The sequence below is a fragment of the Rhinopithecus roxellana genome, chromosome 3 (genome assembly GCF_007565055.1).
Source record: "Rhinopithecus roxellana isolate Shanxi Qingling chromosome 3, ASM756505v1, whole genome shotgun sequence".
NCBI lineage: Eukaryota > Metazoa > Chordata > Mammalia > Primates > Cercopithecidae > Rhinopithecus > Rhinopithecus roxellana.
In genome coordinates, this window is record NC_044551.1 from 154,411,700 (window position 1) to 154,431,779 (window position 20,080).

The 20,080-nt window shown below is 39.9% G+C and overlaps 1 protein-coding gene and 1 pseudogene across 4 annotated transcripts in view; both read right to left on the minus strand.

The window, feature by feature from the left end:
• Positions 1 to 20,080, minus strand: part of KLHL3 (kelch like family member 3) — a 287,169-nt gene that overhangs the window by 164,327 nt on the left and 102,762 nt on the right. The window lies entirely within an intron of this gene.
• On the minus strand, positions 16,664 to 18,298 carry LOC104681852 (annotated as a pseudogene).

Consider the following 20,080-nt stretch of genomic DNA (forward strand, 5'->3'; position numbering starts at 1 on the left):
AGGGATCACCTAGAACAAATACTGCTGAGAGATGAGCTGATTAGAATAGAGACCACTAGATTGGGTACCTTAGAGGTCATTAGTGACCTTGACAAACAAATGTTTTTGTTTTTTTTTTTTTTTTTTTGAGACGGAGTTTCGCTCTGTCGCCCAGGCTGGAGTGCAGTGGCCAGATCTCAGCTCACTGCAAGCTCCGCCTCCTGGGTTTACGCCATTCTCCTGCCTCAGCCTCCCGAGTAGCTGTGACTACAGGCGCCCACCACCTCACCCGGCTAGTTTTCTGTATTTTTTAGTAGAGACGGGGTTTCACCGTGTTAGCCAGGATGGTCTCGATCTCCTGGCCTCGTGATCCGCCCGTCTCGGCCTCCCAAAATGCTGGGATAACAGGCTTGAGCCACCGCGCCCGGCCGACAAACAAATGTTTAGTGCAGTGATGGAGAAAGGTAATTAGGGTAAGCTAAGAGGGAGTGAGAACTGAGGAAGTGGAATCAAACTTTTGTTGTAATTGCAGAGAAATGGGGTACCGGTTACAGAGGCATAAGGAATAAATACAGAGTTTGTTTTTCTAAGAAGGGATGAGAATCAATCAATACAGATGGAGAAATTGATAATGCTAGAGAGAAAATGTTTGTTTTTGTTACTTCTCTGTTTTCCCCACTAAATGATAACTTGTGGGGAAACAAACATTATTTAATGTTTGTTGTCATTTGTCCCCACTAAATTATTAACCTTTCCATGTCAGGGACCATGAATAACCCTGTATGTGATAGGCATTCAATCAATATTTGTAAAATAATCACAAGCTCCTGCATTTAGGCTAGGAAAAATGGAGGGAAAAAGGCAGCTACATAACCTAGAAAAAAAAAGGAGGGTAAAATAATAGGGTAGATGGGCACTTGATGGTCACAATATAACCTGGAAAGAAGAAATATTAAATTTGCCAAAGAAACAAGTTTATTATCTCTCTACCTCAAGTTCCCTAAGTTTACCACTAGCCCAAAGTCAAGCTAGCTCTGCACTTCTCCCAGTGGAAGTTCCGAACTCATTAACACGAGGTGGAGCTTTGTATCAGTTTTCTACCATTGCCATAACAAATCATCACAAAACTGGTAAAGTAAAACAAGATTATTTATTATTTTACAGTTCTGTAGGTCAGAAGTCTGAGACAGGCTTCAGTGGGTAAAATTAAAATTTCAGCAGGGCTGCATTTCCTTCTGAAGGCTCCCGGGGAGAATCTGTGTCTTTCTAGAAGCCACCCACCTTCCTTGGTTCATAGTCCCTTTTCTCGAGCTTCAAAGTCAACAGTCGTGAGTCTAGTTCCTTTCATGCTTCAAATTTCTTCTGCTTTTTCTTCCATGCGTCTCTCTCTCTCTCTCTCTCTCTCTCTCTCTCTCTCTCCCCCCCTTCTCCCATCCCTCTCTCCCCTTTCCATCCTTCTCTCCCCACCCCGAATCCCCCACTACAACCAGGAGAGAGATTATATGTTTATATTGTCCCCACTCAGATAATCCCAAATATTCATTCAAGGTCCATAACCTTAATCACATCTACCAAGTACTTTTTGCCATGTAAAGTAACATATTCATAGGTTCTGGAGATTAGGACACCAACATCTGTGAGAGCTAAAGAAGACCACACATTCGTAAAAGGTCATAAAGTCAACACTGATTTAAGAAGTGCTGAGGGATGATTTTTTTTTTTTTTTTTTTTTTTTTTTTTTTTTGAGACGGAGTCTCACTCTGTCGCCCAGGCTGGAGTGCAATGGTGCAATCTCTGCACTCTGCTCGCTGCAAGCTCTGCCTCCCGGGTTCATGCCATTCTCCTGCCTCAGCCTCCGGAGTAGCTGGGACTACAGGCGCGCGCCATCACAACCAGCTAATTTTTTGTATGTTTAGTAAAGACAGGGTTTCACCATGTTAGCCAAGATGGTCTCCATCTCCTGACCTCATGATCCGCCCGCCTGGGCCTCCCAAAGTGCTGAAGGACGATTTTAACTTTGATGACTCAGTTTACTTAGCCCTACATATACGGTTAGAAATGCCAGATGGGGCTGGGCATGGTGGCTCACGCCTGTAATCCCTGCACTTTGGGAGGCCGAGGTGGGCAGATCACCTGAGGTCAGGAGTTCGAGACCAGCCTGGTCAACATGGTGAAACCCTGTCTCTACAAAAAAAAAGAAAAAGAGAAAAAAAATTAGCTGGTTGTGGTGTTGCCCGCCTGTAATCCCAGCTACTCGGGCGGCTGAGGCATGAGAATCACTTGAACCCTGGAGGCAGAAGTTGCAGTGAGCCAAGGTCACACTGCTGCACTCCAGCCAGGGTGACAGAGCGAGACTCTGTCAAAAAAAAAAAAAAAAAAAGAAAAGAAAAGAAAGAAAGAAAAGAAATACCAGATGGTAAGGCAGGTCAATGAAGGTAGGAGAAGAGTGAGTAAACAATAAAGAAAATACCACTGACAGACAATTTGTGTGCCCTAAAACTACTGCTGTGATTTGACGGTTTCAAAGTTTGGATTCACAAACACACACAACCATATGTTGCTTCTCTTCATCAAGTTACATATTTTAAAATAGCTCAAATTTCTATTGGAGACTACAAAATGTGGGAAGGTGAAAGGGGGGTGAGGGTTGAAAAATTACCTGTTAGGTACAATGTTCACTATGCCAGTGATGGGTGCACTAAATGCCTAGACTTCACCACTATGCGATATGTGCATATTTAAAAATCTGCACTCGTCCCCCCTAAATAAATTAATTAATTAAAATAAGCTCAGATTCCCTCTTTTCCTTCCAAATGCAATGTTCCATTCATTTGCCACCAGATGGCAGAGAAGAGCAGAGAATAAATTCCTAAATATCAAAAGAAAGACTGACACCTGGAGAAGTCCAGCCCTCTGGAAGGAAGGCAAACTTAAATCTTATAAAGTAGAAAAGCATCTTATTTTCAAAGGCTTCCAGAGACATCAATTTCACAATTTTCCCCTAACTTATCATTGGGAAACGTGTTAAAAACGCACATCGGTAAAGCACAGCCTAATGGAGCTCAGAATTGTTTGGCAAATTCATAAATCCAGAAAGAGCTAAGAATCACTTTAGCTCAAAAAGGTACCAAAAATGGTTTTAAAAAGAGAACTTGCTGCCCTAGTTCCAAGAGGAAACTTAATGGCTGTCCCTCAAGCACCTCAAATTCAACTTGTCCCAAACAGAACTCAGTATCTTCCTTCCGCACTGTTTCTTTTTCCTGTTCCCAAATCGATTAGGAATAGTATCCCCACCTGGTTGCTAAATCCAGAAAATCTAACATCATCCTTGCTGTGTCCCTAATTCTCATCTTGTAAAGAATGAGTATTTTATCATCTCTTTTCCTTCATCTATTGGTTTTGAAATAATATACTGTTTTTATTCTTTTAGTAGTTATATTAGGAATCATCACATGCATATTTATCAAAACTGAAATTAATAAACATCTTTATCCTGACCCTAGAGGACACGAGGATCATTAAAAATCTCTTGGATTATACTGTTGTTGTGCTATGCATTTTAATTTTTTACACCTACCAGGACATTATGGTCACTGTTTTATACAATAGGTCTTTGTTTAGGTTTACCCGTATGTTTTCCACTTTCTCTGCTCTTCTTTCCTTCTTGGATCTCAGCTCTTGCCTCTGGGATCACTTTCCTTCTGTCTGAAGTATGCATCCTTTAGAATTCCCTGTAATGAGCTAGAAATGAATTATCTCAGCTTTTGTTTATCTGAAAAATGTCTCTTTTGCCCTCATTCTTGACAGATATTTTTTGTTTAGTGTAAGTTCTAGATTGGCAGCTATTTTGTCAGCCCTTTTAAAATACCAGTCCATGTCACCTGGCTTCTATTTTTGCCCTTAAGCAGCCAAGTGATAATACAACTGTTGCTCTTTTGAAAGTAATCTACTTTTTTCCTCTGGTGTCTCTAATATTTTTCTCTTTGCCTGTTATCTGCTTCAGTTTCTAGAATGTGTCTTGGATAGATTTCTTTTTATTTATCCTACTTGGGGTTATTGGGCTTCTTTAATTCATTCTGAAATATTTGCAACCATTTCATCTTCAAATACTGCCTCTGCCCCATTCTTGCTCTCCTTTCCTTATGTAACTCCAACTAAATGAATGATAAATTCTCTTAGTTTTTCCTTCATATATCTTAATTTATATTCCATAGTTTCCATCCTTTTGTCTCTTTTCAAAGCATTCTGGATAATATCTTCTGAGCTATCCTCTAGTTCTCTAATTCACCCTTTAGCTCTGCTCAATTTTCTGTCAGATTCTGTTCCCTCTCACATACAAATATACTTACTTCCTCCCCAAGGAAAAAAACCTCTAAAGTCCCATAAAGTCACTGACTTGAGTTCTAAGTTAAAGATCTAATATCTTAATCTCTACATCAGATCCAGATGAGGTTGATTTTCACCTAGATATCTACAAATTTATAACAAGTTATTTGTTCCACCCACCCTAATACATATACAATATACAATAGTGGAACAGGGTCAGAATAATTCCAATAAACCCTCCCATTTGGAAAAGAGAAGGATGGAAAATGCAATTCTAAAATCTCACTGGGCAGATGATTACAAGGAGTTCCTACTCTGGGGAGTGGGAGTATTTATTGAATAGCTCTTGATTTCACTAATACTAATGGACTCCTCAACCCATTGTTCACCATGGCCCTTGGTCTTCTCTCTGGCAGCATGTCATTCCTTTTCAATTATCCTCCTTGGTCGTGCTGAAGAAGGCACTGAAAAATATGCCTTTCTTGGGAACTGAGCAGCTTTCTCTTTATGCTTCCTTCCTGTAGAAATTGGGGGCCAACAGTCATAGACAATTTTAGTCCAGGCTGTGGTATTTTTGAAGTACAGTTCTTTCTCAAAAACATATTTGACTTTTTATTTATTTTGTTTTAGTCTGCTGCCTGTAGTAATAACCACACCTACAATTCTTTTCAAAACAATTCTCCCTCATTTAAGTTAGTTCAGATACTTAAACCTACCGGGTTTGATGGCATTCTTATTTCCTTTTATTTGACCATTTTGTCAAGCTAAAAGGACTTAATCAACACTACTTTAACTCACCCAGAAGTTTTTAACAATGACTGTATGGTCACATCCTCAAGGGATCCTTGCTTAAGCAGCTAAGCATTTTTAATCAGACTTTAATATTCAAAGGCCTCAGTTTTCTCTTTTACCAACTGGAAATGAGAATCACTTGTATCTTCCAAATGTGCAAGTACTGAATTTCTGTGCTCTCTTAATTTCCTTTCAACTTAAATAATTAAATTCCTTTTCTGCTTGCAAATAAGCCAATTCTTTTTTAAGCTCATCTCTTTATTGCTGTAAATTACCAAATGCAGCCAGTAGTAACTAAGTCACCCTGTAAGCATTCCATTTTTCCAAAAAATCTTCCCGAAAGGAAAACTATAGGCCCAGACTCTACCAGCAAGTTCTATGAACATTCAAGGGAGAAATGAGACCAATAATATAAACTCTTTCAGAAAACAGAAAAAGGGGTATTTTCTCTAACTCGTTTGATGAGGCTATCATAACTCTGATATCAAAATCCACTAAGGAGGCCCGGTATAGTGGCTCACATCTGTAATCCCAGCACTTTGGGAGGCAAAGGCGGGTGAATCCCTTGAGGCCACGGGTTCGAGACCAGCCTGGTCAACATAGCGAGACCCTATCTCTACTAAAAATACAAAAATTAGCCAGGCATGGTGGCACAGCCTGTAATCCCAGCTACTCGGGAGGCTGAGACAGGAGAATCACCTGAACCCAGGAGGCAGAGGTTGCAGTGAGCCAAGATCACACCACTGCACTCCAGCCTGGGTGACAGAGCAAGACTCCATCTCAAAAAAAAAAAAAAAAAAAAAAAAAAAAAAAAAAAAAAAAAAAATCCACTAAGGACAGTAAGAGAAAGGGAACTTACAGGTAAGCTCAATAAAAAACATAAATGCAAACTTCCTAAACAAAACATTAGCACACAGAAAACAGCAATATAGAAAAAGCATAAAAAGGGATAATATTTTAAAAGGATAAAACATGGGTTTGTCTAAATAATACAAAGTTGATTTAGGAGAAGAAAATCAATTAATACTATTACCTACAATAATATTGTAGGTATTACAATATTATTTAAGTTTGCCGAAGCTGCGCAAACCTAATATGAACAACCTAATAATGATAGAAAGTGTATTTGATAAAAATAAATATTCAATATTTTTTAAAGACTCTTAGTGAACTGGAAAAAGAAGAGAATTTTCTTAGTCTGAAACACTATAAATAAATACTCATGCACAATGCCTGACTATAAGAACTATCACGGAAGACTGAAAAAACCACAACCTTGCACAAAGGCCATCACAATCTTATACACACAAAAATACTTCTGTGAGGACATCTGCTCAGCAACTGCCTGTGCAACCTTTGACTAGTACCACTCTTATTATTGATCCTTGTAGTCAAGAACAGTTGTCGTGGGCAGCTCAGCAAGGCCACTGTGGCCAGACTGCCAGATTTCTCCTCTCTGAGAGGGCATCTCTGAAAAAAAGGCAGCACCCCCAGTCAGGGACTTATAGATAAAACCAGCATCTCCCTTGGACACAGCACCTGGGGGAAGAGGTGGCTGTAGGTGCAGCTTCAACAAACTTAAACATCCCTGTCTGATGGCTCTGAAGACAGCAGCAGACCTCCCAGCACAGCATTCGAGCTCTGCTAAGGGTCAGACTGCCTCCTCAAGTGGGTCCCTGACACCCATCTATCCTGACTGGGAGACACCTCCCAGTAGGGGCTGACAGACACCTCATACAGGAGAGCTCTGGCTGGCATCTGGCAGGTGCCCCTCTGGAACGAAGCTTTCAGAGGAAAGAACAGGCAGCAATCTTTGCTGTTCTACAGCCTCCACTGGTGATACCCAGGCAAACAGGGTCTGGAGTAGACCTCCAGCAAACTCCAGCAGACCTGCAGCAAAGGGGCCTGATTGTTAGAAGGAAAACTAACCAACAGAAAGGAAGAGCACGTCCACTCAGAGACCCCATCCGAAGGTCACCAACATCAAAGACCAAAGGTAGATAAATCCACAAAGATGGGGAAAAACCAGCACAAAAAGGTTGAAAATTCCAAAAACCAGAAAAACTCTTCTCCTCCAAAGCAGGAGAACTCTTCACCAGCGGAACAAAACTGGACGGAGAAATGAGTTTGACAAACTGACAGAAGTAGGCTTCAGAAGGTGGGTAATAACCAACTCCTACAAGCTAAAGGAGCATGTTCTAACCCAATGTAAGGAAGCTAAGAACCTTGAAAAAAGGTTAGACGAATTGCTAACTAGAATAACCAGCTTAAAGAAGAACATAATTGACCTGATGTAGCTGAAAAAAACAGCCCGAGAACTTCGTGAAGCATACACAAGTACCAACAGCCCAATCAATCAAGGGAGAAAGGATATCAGAGATTAAAGATCAACTTAATGAAATAAAGTGAGAAGACAAGATGAGAGAAAAGAAGAATAAAAAGGAACAAACAAAGCCTCCAAGAAATATGGGACTATGTGAAAAGACCAAATCTACGTTTGATTGGTGTACCTGAAAGTGACGGGGAGAATGGAACCAAGTTGGAAAACACTCTTCAGGATATTATCCAGGAGAATTTCCCCAACCTAGCAAGACAGGCCAGCATTCAAATTCAGGAAATAGAGACAACACCACAAAGATACTCCTCAAGAAGAGCAACCCCAAGACACATAATCGTCAGATTCACCAAGGTTGAAATGAAGGAAAAAATGTTAAGGGCAGCCAGAGAGAAAGGTCGGGTTACCCACAAAGGGAAGCCCATCAGACTAACAGCAGATCTCTCTGCAGAAACCCTACAAGCCGGAAGAGAGTGGGGGCCAATATTTAACATTCTTAAACAAAAGAATTTTCAACCCAGAATTTCATAGCCAGTCAAACTAAGCTTCATAAGCGAAGGAGAAATAAAATCCTTTACAGACAAGCAAATGCTGAGAAATTTTGCCACCACCAGGCCTGCCTTACAAGAGCTCCTGAAGGAAACACTAAACATGGAAAGGAACAACGGGTACTAGTTACTGCAAAAACATACCAAATTGTAAAGACCATCAACACGATGAAGAAACTGCATCAACTAACAGGCAAAATAAACAGCTAGCATGATAATGACAGGATCAAATTCACACATAACAATATTAACCTTAAATGTAAACATGCTAAATGCACCAATTAAAAGACACAGACTGGCAAATTGGAGAGAGTCAAGACCGATTAGTGTGCTGTATTCAGGAGACTCATCTAACATGCAGAGACACACATAGGCTCAAAATAAAGGGATGGAGGAATATTTATCAAGCAAATGGAAAGCAAAAAAAAAAAAAAAAAAGGCAGGAGTTGCAATACTAGTCTCTGATAAAACAGACTTTAAACCTTTAAACCAACAAAGATCAAAAGAGACAAAGAAGGGCATTACATAATGGTAAAGGGATCAATTCAACAAGAAGAGCTAACTATCCTAAATATATATGCACCCAATACAGGAGCACCCAGATTCACAAAGCAAGTCCTTAGGGACCTACAAAGAGACTTAGACTCCCACACAATAATAGTGGGAGACTGTAAGACCCCACTGTCAATACTAGATCAACGAGACAGAAAATTAACAAGGATATTCAGGACTTGAATCAGCTCTGGACCAAGCGAACCTAGTAGACATCTGCAGAACTCTCCACCCCAAATCACCAGAATATACATTCTTCTCAGCACCTCATCGCACTTATTCTAAAATTGACCACATAATTGGAAAACACTCCTCAGCAAATGCAAAATAATGGAAATCATAACGAACAGTCTCTCAGACCACAGTGCAATCAAATTAGAACTTAGGATTAAGAAACTCACTCAAAACTGCACAACCACATGGAAACTGAACACCCTGCTCCTGAATGACTACTGGGTAAATAACAAAATGAAGGAAGAAAAGACGTTCTTTGAAATCAGTGAGAACAGAGACACAACATACCAGAATCTCTGGGACACATTTCAAGCAGTGTGTAGAGGGAAACTTACAGCACTACATGCCCACAAGAGAAAGCAGGAAAGGTCTAAAATCAACACCCTAACATCAAAATTAAAAGAACTAGAGAAGCAAGAGCAAACACATTCAAAAGCTAGCAGAAGACAAGAAACAACTAAGATCAGAGCAGAACTGAAGGAGACAGAGACACGAAAAACCCTTCAAAAAATCAATGAATCCAGGAGCCGGTTTTTTGAAAAGATTAACAAAATAGATAGACTGCCAGCCAGACTAATAAAGAAGAAAAGAGAGAGGAATCAAATAGATGCAATAAAAAATGATATAGGGGATATCACTACTGATCCCACAGAAATGCAAACTACCATCAGAGAATACTATAAACACCTCTATGCAAATAAACTAGAAAACCTAGAAGAAATGAATAAATTTCTGAACACATACACTCTCCCAAGTCTAAACTAGGAAGAAGTCGAATCCCTGAACAGACCAATAACAAGTTCTGAAATTGAGGTAGTCATTAATAGCCTACCAACCAAAACAAAGTCCAGGACCAGACAGATTCACAGCCGAATTCTACCAGAGGTACAAAGAGGAGCTGGTACCATTCCTTCTGAAACTATTCCAAACAATAGAAAAAGAGAGACTCCTCCCTCACTCATTTTATGTGGCCAGCATCATCCTGATACCAAAACCTGGCAGAGACACAACAAAAAAAGAAAATTTCAGGCCAATATCCCTGATGAACATCAATGCAAAAATCCTCAATAAAATACTGGCAAACCAAATCCAGCAGCACATCAAAAAGCTTATCCACCACAATCAAGTCAGCTTCATACCTGGGATGCAAGGCTGATTCAACATACACAAATCAATGAATGTAATCCATCACATAAACAGAACCAGCGACAAAAGCCACATGATTATCTCAATAGATGCAGAAAAGGCCTTCAACAAAATTCAACACCCTCATTTAAAAATCTTTATTTTCCTTTACCTCCTAAATATGCACATAGTTTACTATGAGACATGTATTCCCTTTGCTATGCCTATTCCCAAATAAACATCTTTCTTTTAGAGAATCTCCCTCTGCTTGTTATTTAGGTTGATAAAATAAATCTTTTAAAACTACAGACATGCTGACCTCTCTATGTAAATTATAAACTTTATTGAGAGAATTTAGAGAGGACCCAAATACATGGAGAGATATACTGTATCTGCGGAATTTGGACAACTCAGCTCAACACTGGAAACATTTCGGCTCTCCTAAAGTAAGTATCAGAGTCAATGCAATCCCAATAAAAATCATTAGCCGTTTATTTGCAGAACTTGAGAAGCTGATTCTAAAATTTATAAGGAAATGTAAAGGATTGAGAGTAGCTATGACATTCATAGTAGTTTGTTTTCTGTTGCTTATAACAGAATACCTGAAACTAGGTAATTTGTAATGAAAGGGAATTTATTTATCAGAGTTATAAAGGCTGAGAAGTCCAAGGCTGAGAGGTCACAGCTGGTGAGTGCTTTATTGCTGCTGGGGACCATGTGCAGAGTCCCAAGGTGGCACAGGGTATCACAGGGTGAGGAGACTCAGCATGCTAACATGCTACCATGCTAGCTCAGGTCTCTCCTCTTTTTATAAAGTCACCAGTTCCCATCCCATGGGAATGGGAATTAATTATTCCATTAAACCATGAATGGATTAACACCTTCATGAAGGCAAATCCCTCATGATCCAATAACTTCTTAAAGGTGTCATCTCCCAATATTGCCTCATTTGGGGTTAAATTTCAATATGTGTTTTGAAGGGGACAATATTCAAACCATAGCACTTGGCTTTTCTTGGAGAAGAAAAACAAGCTAGGAAGACTTAGTCTATGATATCAAGGTTAATAAAACATATTAATTAACATAGTGAGATACTGATGCAAGGGTGGGCAAAAAGACAAGGAGAACAAAACAGCCAGCCAGAAATAGATGTATACACATTGTTTCAGTCAGTTCAGACGGCTGTAACAAAGTACCACAGGCTTTGGAGGCTGGAAATTTAAAATCAGAGTGCCAGCTTGGTGAGGCACTCTTCCAGGTGAGGGCCTCTCCTGGTGAGGGCTCTCTTCCAGGTTGCAGTCGCCAGCTTCTCACATAAGGAGAGACAGCTCTCTAGCTCTCGGGCCCCTGCTGTATTTTTTATTATTTTTTTTATTTTTTTGTAGAGACAGGATCTTGCTATGTTGCCTAGGCTTGTCTAGAACCCTTGGCTCCAGTGATCCTCCCACCTCAACCTCCCAAAGCACTCAGATTATATAAGCATGAGCCACCATGCCCAGCTTTGGCCTCTTCTCATAAGGGCAATAATCCCATTATTTCATGAGGGCTTCACGCCCATGACCTAATTACTTTCCAAAGGCCCCACCTCCAAATACCATCACACTGGGAATAGGGTTCCAACACAGGAGTTTTGAGGGAACACAAACATTCAGTCCATTGCACATATACAGATGCTTGATAAATGACGGAGATGGCATGGTGAAGCAGTAGGGCCAAGGACTGTCTTTTCGATAAATGGTAGCAGGACAATCAAATATCTGTGAGAACGAAATGAAGTTATATTTCTAGCTGGTACTAAACCAAAAAGTCAACTTCAAATAGATTATAAACCTAAATGTAAGAATAAAAACTGAAAAGCTTTTAGAGGATTATATAGGAGAAAATTTCATGATCTCAGGATAAAGAAGAATTTCCTAAGAAGCAGAAAAGCACTACATTAATGTTTGTTGAAGATGATGAACTGAGTCATAAAATGTCATTGAAGTAAAAGGTTAGAGGTGCACACCCAAATGGAATGAAATTCCACAAAATAGAAAAGAAGTCATCAAAATGGCAAAAGAGAGCCAGAAATAAAGAAAATTAGTGTCATTTACAGTAGTTGTCTCTATAAAGCTGTCATGAACACTGCACTAGCAAATACTGAAGCACTGATCCTAGGGGAAATATAGGGCTAGGTTCCTGGTAAGCCTCTGGTCACAACATGTTCATCAACCAATCAATATATAACTTGTTTTATAAGTGTTTCTGCTTAATGATACTTTACTTAATATACTCATGGCAACAGCACTATAACTCCTGACTGAACAAAGTTTATCTAACACACGCTTTCTCCATAAGACACATCACAGCCTTCGACCATTTAAGAACACTAGAAAGCACTTCAGTACTACACTTGGGAGCCACTGAAACAGTGAAATCACCAACAAAAAGCACAAAGAGGTTAAAAAAAAACAAAAAACAAAAAAACAGCACTAAATCAACCACAGAAAGACAACTGTTTATAGTATGAGAACTGAAGTAAGAAGACAATGTTACCTTGTTCAGCCTCAACTGGGAATGGGTCATCAGATGACTCAAATTTTGAACCATTATGCACATGTCCACAAATGGCCATGCAAGTCCTGATTATTGATTTTGGAGTTACAAATAAATTTTAGTGAGTAGGTAAATTCGTAAACACAGAATCCTTGAATGAGGCTCAACTGAATATATATACAGTAGTCCCCCCTCCCCTGGGATTTTGCTTTCCATGATTTCAGTTACCTGGGATCAACCACGGTACAAAAATGTTAAACAGAAAATCTAAGAAATACACAATTCATAAGTTTTAAATTGTCATTTCAAGTAGCATAATGAAATTTCTCACCATCCTGCTCCATCCTGCCTAGGGCATGAATCACCTCTTTGTCCAGTATATCCATGCTGCATATGCGACCCAGATTACTGTCCAGAAAAAAACACTATGTACATAGGGTTCAGCACTATCCACAATTTCAGGCATCCCCTGGGGATTCTGGAACGTATCCCTCAAGGATAAGGGAGGACTACTGTATTCAGTCCTGTGAGGCCTGGACTGTGAGAGAACACACATTTTCAGTTAAGTCAGCAAAGGAATCAGGGTGGTCAGAAAAGCAACATGTGATGCTCTGAACAAAACGGGCAAGATGGTACTGGAGGGGCACAGTGCCTGAATGGGCTTACATTTTGAGGAAAAACCAAAGATGACAGGATGAAAACTCTATACAATTAACCGACTCCAAAATTCCAAATGAAATCCTAGTAAAAGTTATTTCAATGGTTTTTATGCTTTGACATATTTGTCTGCCATGGCATCATAGCATACTGATTAGGTCTGGATATGAAGATGTGTCAGGCACGCTCAAACATCAGTGTACCCCAGACTGTTACTTCCTTAAGAAATGAGTGTGGGCTAATATTTAACAGTGTACCCCAGACTGTTACTTCCTAGAAATGACCACGAAAGTCATTGTTTATAATGCGGTATTTAAAATGAGACTGGAGAACTAGAAACAATCTATGTCCATCAGCGGGAAACTTGTTAAACTATGTTCTATCCAAAAAAATTGATTTTTATTATAAAAGCAGTAGCATTTTTGAAATATTTTCTAATTTATGTAGTCAATTCCCACCCCTACCTCTACCTTACCCCTTTAAACTTAACCAGCCATCATCAAAGAGTGTTAAGAGAAGGTGGGGTCCTATAATAACATAGATATAAAAGTAAGCACTGTCAAAAATAAAATATTTATTTTAGCTGCCATTTAACAATCAAGCTACAGAGTTCTTCCTGTAGAGTGACGAAGATATCCTGCATTCTATTAAAACTTCTCCCTAAAACTAAAGTTGGGAAGGACTTAATAGATGTAGGTAAGGCGAGAGATATGACAGAAAACTGGAGAGGCAGATATCATGTAAGACTTCATAAGGAATAGTAGATAATTTGGATTTTACCACAACTGCAATTAGATACTGCCAACAAGCTTTAGATGAAGAAAAAGCAACATGATCTCATTTATATTTTTTTTCAAAATCTACTCTGATGCAGTGTCGAGAAATGATTGGAAGGAGGTAAAAGAAAATGTAGAGACAAGTAACTACACACCATTGCTTTAGTCCAGGTGAGAAATGATGGTGGCTTAAACTAGGATGACTAGAATGGCAATGGAGTTTGAAAAAGGATGAATTAAAGACACATTTTTTTTTTTTTTTTTTTTTTTTGAGACGGAGTCTCGCTCTGTCGCCCAGGCTGGAGTGCAGTGGCCGGATCTCAGCTCACTGCAAGCTCTGCCTCCCGGGCTTACGCCATTCTCCCGCCTCAGCCTCCCGAGTAGCTGGGACTACAGGCGCCTGCCACCTCGCCCGGCTAGTTTTTTTGTATTTTTTAGTAGAGACGAGGTTTCACCGAGTTAGCCAGGATGGTCTCCATCTCCTGACCTTGTGATCCGCCCGTCTCGGCCTCCCAAAGTGCTGGGATTACAGGCTTGAGCCACCGCGCCCGGCCAAAAGACACATTTTTAAAGCAGATAATCCTTTAAAATGCTAAAATTGGCCGGGTGCAGTGGCTCAAGCCTGTAATCCCAGCACTTTGGGAGGCCGAGACGGGCGGATCACAAGGTCAGGAGATGGAGACCATCCTGGCTAACTCGGTGAAACCTCGTCTCTACTAAAAAATACAAAAAAACTAGCCGGGCGAGGTGGCAGGCGCCTGTAGTCCCAGCTACTCGGGAGGCTGAGGCGGGAGAATGGCGTAAGCCCGGGAGGCAGAGCTTGCAGTGAGCTGAGATCCGGCCACTGCACTCCAGCCTGGGCGACAGAGCGAGACTCCGTCTCAAAAAAAAAAAAAAAAAAAAAAAAAAAAAAAAAAAATGCTAAAATTGAGGTATTACAGTGATAATATGAAGATTATTTTTCCCCTCATGGTATTTCCCAAGTTTTTGTTAAACAATGGTACTTACATCTAAAATTTTTAAAACATCACTTACTGTAAAATAATTGAACTCTAAAGCAAACAAGTAAGATACTTGCAAGCAAATCCAGGCCTAATATTTGCAAGGTCCACAGCCAGAGTATAAATGAAAGCCCATAGTACATCTCTAAAAATGTAAAAATTATAAAACAATCTGTTAAATAAAATGTTTAATTCATGTGTCTTGATGAAAATTTTAAAATATGAATAAAAGTATGATTTTTTTTTTTGAGACAGGGTCTCACTGTCACCCAGGCTGGAGTACAGTCGTGCAATCATGGCTCACTGTGGCCTTCACCTCCTGGGCTCAAGGGATCCTCCCACCTCAGCCTCCTGAGTAGCTGGGACCAGAGGTACATGCCAATCATACCTGGTTAAGTTTTTGTGGTTGGTGTTTGTTTGTTTTTTGTAGAGACAGAATCTTGTTATGCTGCCCATGCTTGAACTCCTGGCCTCAAGCAATCCTCCTACCTTGACCTCCCAAAGTGCTGGGATTATAGGTGTGAGCCACCATGCCTAACCTAAAGTTATGATTTTTGTATGACTAAAAGTTGACAGAATATCAAAGACAACTGAATTTAAGCATTATTGCACATGTCTGGATATAATGTTGATGAGCTGGCAGTGTCTACATAAAAAATAAGATGAAGACATATGTAATTTTTAAATTACAATATAGTCCATACAATTTATCTTTCTACCTTAATTTTATCAAATCACTAATCAGGTTATTAACAAGCTTTTCTCATAATTTGTATCATATTGCCAGTAAGTATCCAAAGGATTAAAAATAAATTCAATTTATTTAGACCATAAAAAATGTTTAATAATAACATATTGGATACTTGAAAATTGCCAAGGCAATAGATTTTAAAAGTTCTCATCACAAAAAGATGGTAAGGATGTAAGGTGATGGATATGTTAATTAGCTTGATTTAATCATTCCACATATATACATATATCAAAACGTCATGTGTACACTATAAATACATATAATTTTCATGTTAATTAAAAAATAAACATTGACATAAGAAAAAAGTGTATAAAATTTAAAGATCACCAAAATTTATATTAAATGTGAAAAATTAAAAATTAAAAGTTTCATATTGGTTTTCAAATGTTATCTTCTTTTTTCTATTTTGAGACAGAGTCTCACTCTGTCATCCAGGCTGCAGTGCAGTGGTGCAATCTCAGCTCACGGCAACCTCTGCCTCCCAGGTTCAAGCAATTCTCATGCGTCAGCCTCCCAGTAGCTGGGACTACAGGTGGCGCCACCACACACCAGCTAAATACAAAAATTTGTATTTTTTGTAGAGACAAGGTTTCACCACAAGGTTGGCCAGGCTGCTCTTGAACTCCTGGGCTCCGCCTCAGCCTTCTTTTTTTTGAGAAAACATTGATGTAATTTTCTTTTTTTCCTTTTTGAGTTCCAATCCCAAAAATATTCCAGGAAAAGATAGGGGGAGGCTGGGCTGGTTCTTCTTCAATGGGCTTTTGCCGTCAAGGAGAACAGTGGACTTGCCCCACATTCAGGATACCCCCAACCCACTTTTCCCCTGCTTAGCCCAGGGGGGTGGGGGGAGGAGGTGCAGGGCAGGGAGACAGTAGAGGTGGCAGGGGTAGCCGGGAGGGAGGGGCCAGGGCAGTGATGCTTTTGGGTAAGAAGTTGGGCTGAGGCTGGGGGCACTGGGGAAGAGCTGCCCATGTGCAGTTACCATTGCTCAGTGACAGAGCCTCAAAGCTTGGCCAGAGCTAAAGGTACCACATGGGTATGTGTGAAGCAGGCTAAGCGAGATGGCTGCAGCCAAGGAGCTGGGGGAGGGCAGGGCTGTTGATCTGCCAAGGTCGTCTGTAGCATGTCATGCCAGCCTGGGAGGCCCCTCTGTTGCTGCCCTTCTGAAGGTCAATGATATGCTTTTCTTCCTGCAGCTGGCTGTCTGTGAATTCCCTCTTATGCTCCTGCGCTTTCTTCATAAACCAGTTGGCATCTCCATGGTAGTGCCCATCATTCTTGGTCACTGCCAAGCTGCCCAAAGCCATCAGGGTCCTCTGAACTGCTGCCATGTCTTTGCCTTCAAAGAGGTCAAGAGTCTGGAACATGTCAGTCTTGGTGACCCCATAGTCCTCAGCTGCCTTCAGGAACTGAGCCACCTGCCCCATCTGCTTGAAGACCATGGAGGACAGGTTCTCGGGCAGGTTCACTGGCGTGGAGCCATCAGGGTACAGGCTGTTTACCAGCTTGCTCAGAATCACACCATTTCTTTTTTATTATTATACTTTAAGTTCTAGGGCACATGTGCACAACGTGCAGGTTTGTTGCATATGTATACATGTGCCATGTTGGTGTGCTGTACCCATTAAATCGTCATTTACATTAGGTATATCTCCTAATGCTATCCCTCTCCCCTCCCCCTCCCCACAATAGGACCCGGTGTGTGATGTTCCCCTTCCTGTGTCCAAGCGATCTCATTGTTCAGTTCCCACCTATGAGTGAGAACATGCGGTATTTGCTTTTCTGTTCTTGCGATAGTTTGCTGAGAATGATGGTTTCCCGCTGCATCCATGTCCCTACAAAGGACATGAACTCATCCTTTTTTATGGCTGCATAGTATTCCATGGTGTATATGTGCCACATTTTCTTAATCCAGTCTGTCACTGATGGACATTTGGGTTGATTCCAAGTCTTTGCTATTGTGAGTAGTGCTACAATAAACATACATGTGCATGTGTCTTTATAGCAGCATGACTTATAATCCTTTGGGTATATCCCCAGTAATGGGATGGCTGGGTCAAATGGTATTTCTAGGTCTAGATCCTTGAGGAATTGCCACACTGTTTTCCACAATGGTTGAACTAGTTTACAGTCCCACCAACAGCATAAAAGTATTCCTATTTCTCCACATCCTCTCCAGCACCTGTTGTTTCCTGATTTTTTAATGATCGCCATTCTAACTGGTGTGAGATGGTATCTCATTGTGGTTTTGATTTGCATTTCTCTGATGGCGAGTGATGATGAGCATTTTTTCATGTGTCTGTTGGCTGTATGAATGTCTTCTTTTGAGAAGTGTCTGTTCATATCCTTTGCCCACTTTTTGATGGGGTTGTTTGTTTTTTTCTTGTAAATTTGTTTGAGTTCTTTGTAGGTTCTGGATATTAGCCCTTTGTCAGATGAGTAGATTGCAAAAATTTCCTCCCATTCTGTAGGTTGCCTGTTCACTCTGATGGTAGTTTCTTTTGCTGAATCACACCATTCTTTAGCCAGAGCTGGAAGCCCAGGCGCCCACGGTCTCGGCAGCCCACATCAAGGCCACACTGCACTATGATCCACTCCACCAGCCGTTCCTCCAGTCCCTCGTCGTACTTCTCAATTCTGGATGGAGCTTCACAGCTCATGCCATAGGAAGGACCCTTATTGGCCATGTCTGGGGAGAGAGGGCTTCCTCGGGCCTCAGGAAGGAGTGAAGACTTTGTCTGGGCTTGGACAGACCTTTTTTTATTTGTTTAAGAGACGGGGTCTCACTATGTTGCCCAAGTTGGACTTAAAACTCCTGGGTTCAAGTGATCCTTTCACCTTAGCCTCCCAAGTAGCTAGGACTACAGATATGTGCCACTGTGCCCAGCTATCATATCTTTTTTCTAAAATATTCAAAATTATCTATAAAAATTCAAAGACAAAATACAAATTATAATTAACAATTACCAAATTTTAAGTAAATTTATTATAATAAAGTTTAAACTTTAATGTGATTTTTTAAAAAGCTAAGTCCTATTATGTATTTTTACAAATACAGAACTACTCACAATTCTAGAGTTCAAGGCTCATCTACGGCCAATGTCCACAATATCAGGACCTTCGCACATAAAATTTAAGAGTAATATGAATTGTTTAACATTGCAAAATATTTCTCAACTGCCATGAGCCACTGTTACAAATATCATCCTAATTTATATCTCCAGAACCACATACTGGAATACAAAGAGAAACAAGAAAATGGATGCTCAGCAGCCCTGGGAAATGTTACTTCAATGTGCAAGAATCTACTGCATTTGTGCTAATTAATTTGTCTTTTCCCCCACCTAAGAACTTGTGTCACTCAAATCCTCCCCATACTCCAAAGCAGTGTCCATGACCAGCATCAACAGCCCATAACCTTCATGACATTCACACAGAATCACTTTTTGCTTCAGTGGCACACGGCAAGAGATGGAGGAAAGTGTTATCTGGAGCCTGAATGGTGTTAGGTCACTACAGTGGACATTTGGATTACAAATTGTACTATGCCACTTAGTGCTGGATCTTAAATGACACTTATATTTTGAACATTTGTGATATATGCGCCCTTTAAGTATAAGATCCAAAGCAGGGGCCCCTGTTGCCCAGGTCTTAAGGTGATACTCTAAACTTTAGTGAATATTTCATCCAGGATCTACTGAAATCTAAGAAAAAAAAAATTCGAGCAGATTGATAACAGCTTTTCTTTTTAAAATGTATATAATGAGAGAGCTGTTAACAAAGTCAGAAGAGTTCTTGACAGAAGTAAAGATGGCTATAGTCGGGGAGAAAAGAAAACAGGAAATCTTTCTCTACCAAGTTTCTGCAATAATTGACTAATTATAACATGGATGACTGGGAGTTTAGAACCTACTACTTGTATTTTTCAATCTTAACTTTCCCTAATATGGTAAAAACCTGGGTTCAGAAAATCATCTCATGTCTTAATTCAAGCTTATAAAGGTATATCAGATTAAAGGCAATAAAACATATTTTATAACTAAAAATAAAACACAATATAATAAGAGAGCAGAAATCAACATTACAAGGGCTCTGGAGAGATAAGAAAAGTCAGATACTCAGTTCTTTCTTTGGATACTTTTATCAACCAAACTGCCTGCTGTATAAGATTATTGGCCTATAAATTAACTTTTGCAATTAAAGCAGAGAATTTTAACTTGAGGCAAACAAAACCCTGTTGTTCACTAAGTTTTATCACCAACGATTACAGGACAGAGAGATCTATATCCAACACTGTATGCTTAAAAAGAAACAAAACTTGTTTTTCAATTATGAAAGTAATATATGTTCATTATAAAAAACTTTAAAAACTACAAAAATATAAAATGGTACAAAGTATGAAAGTCACCCATAATCCTAACCCTAAACTATTAACATTGTTATATTTCCCTTATTGCGTATACTGCTTT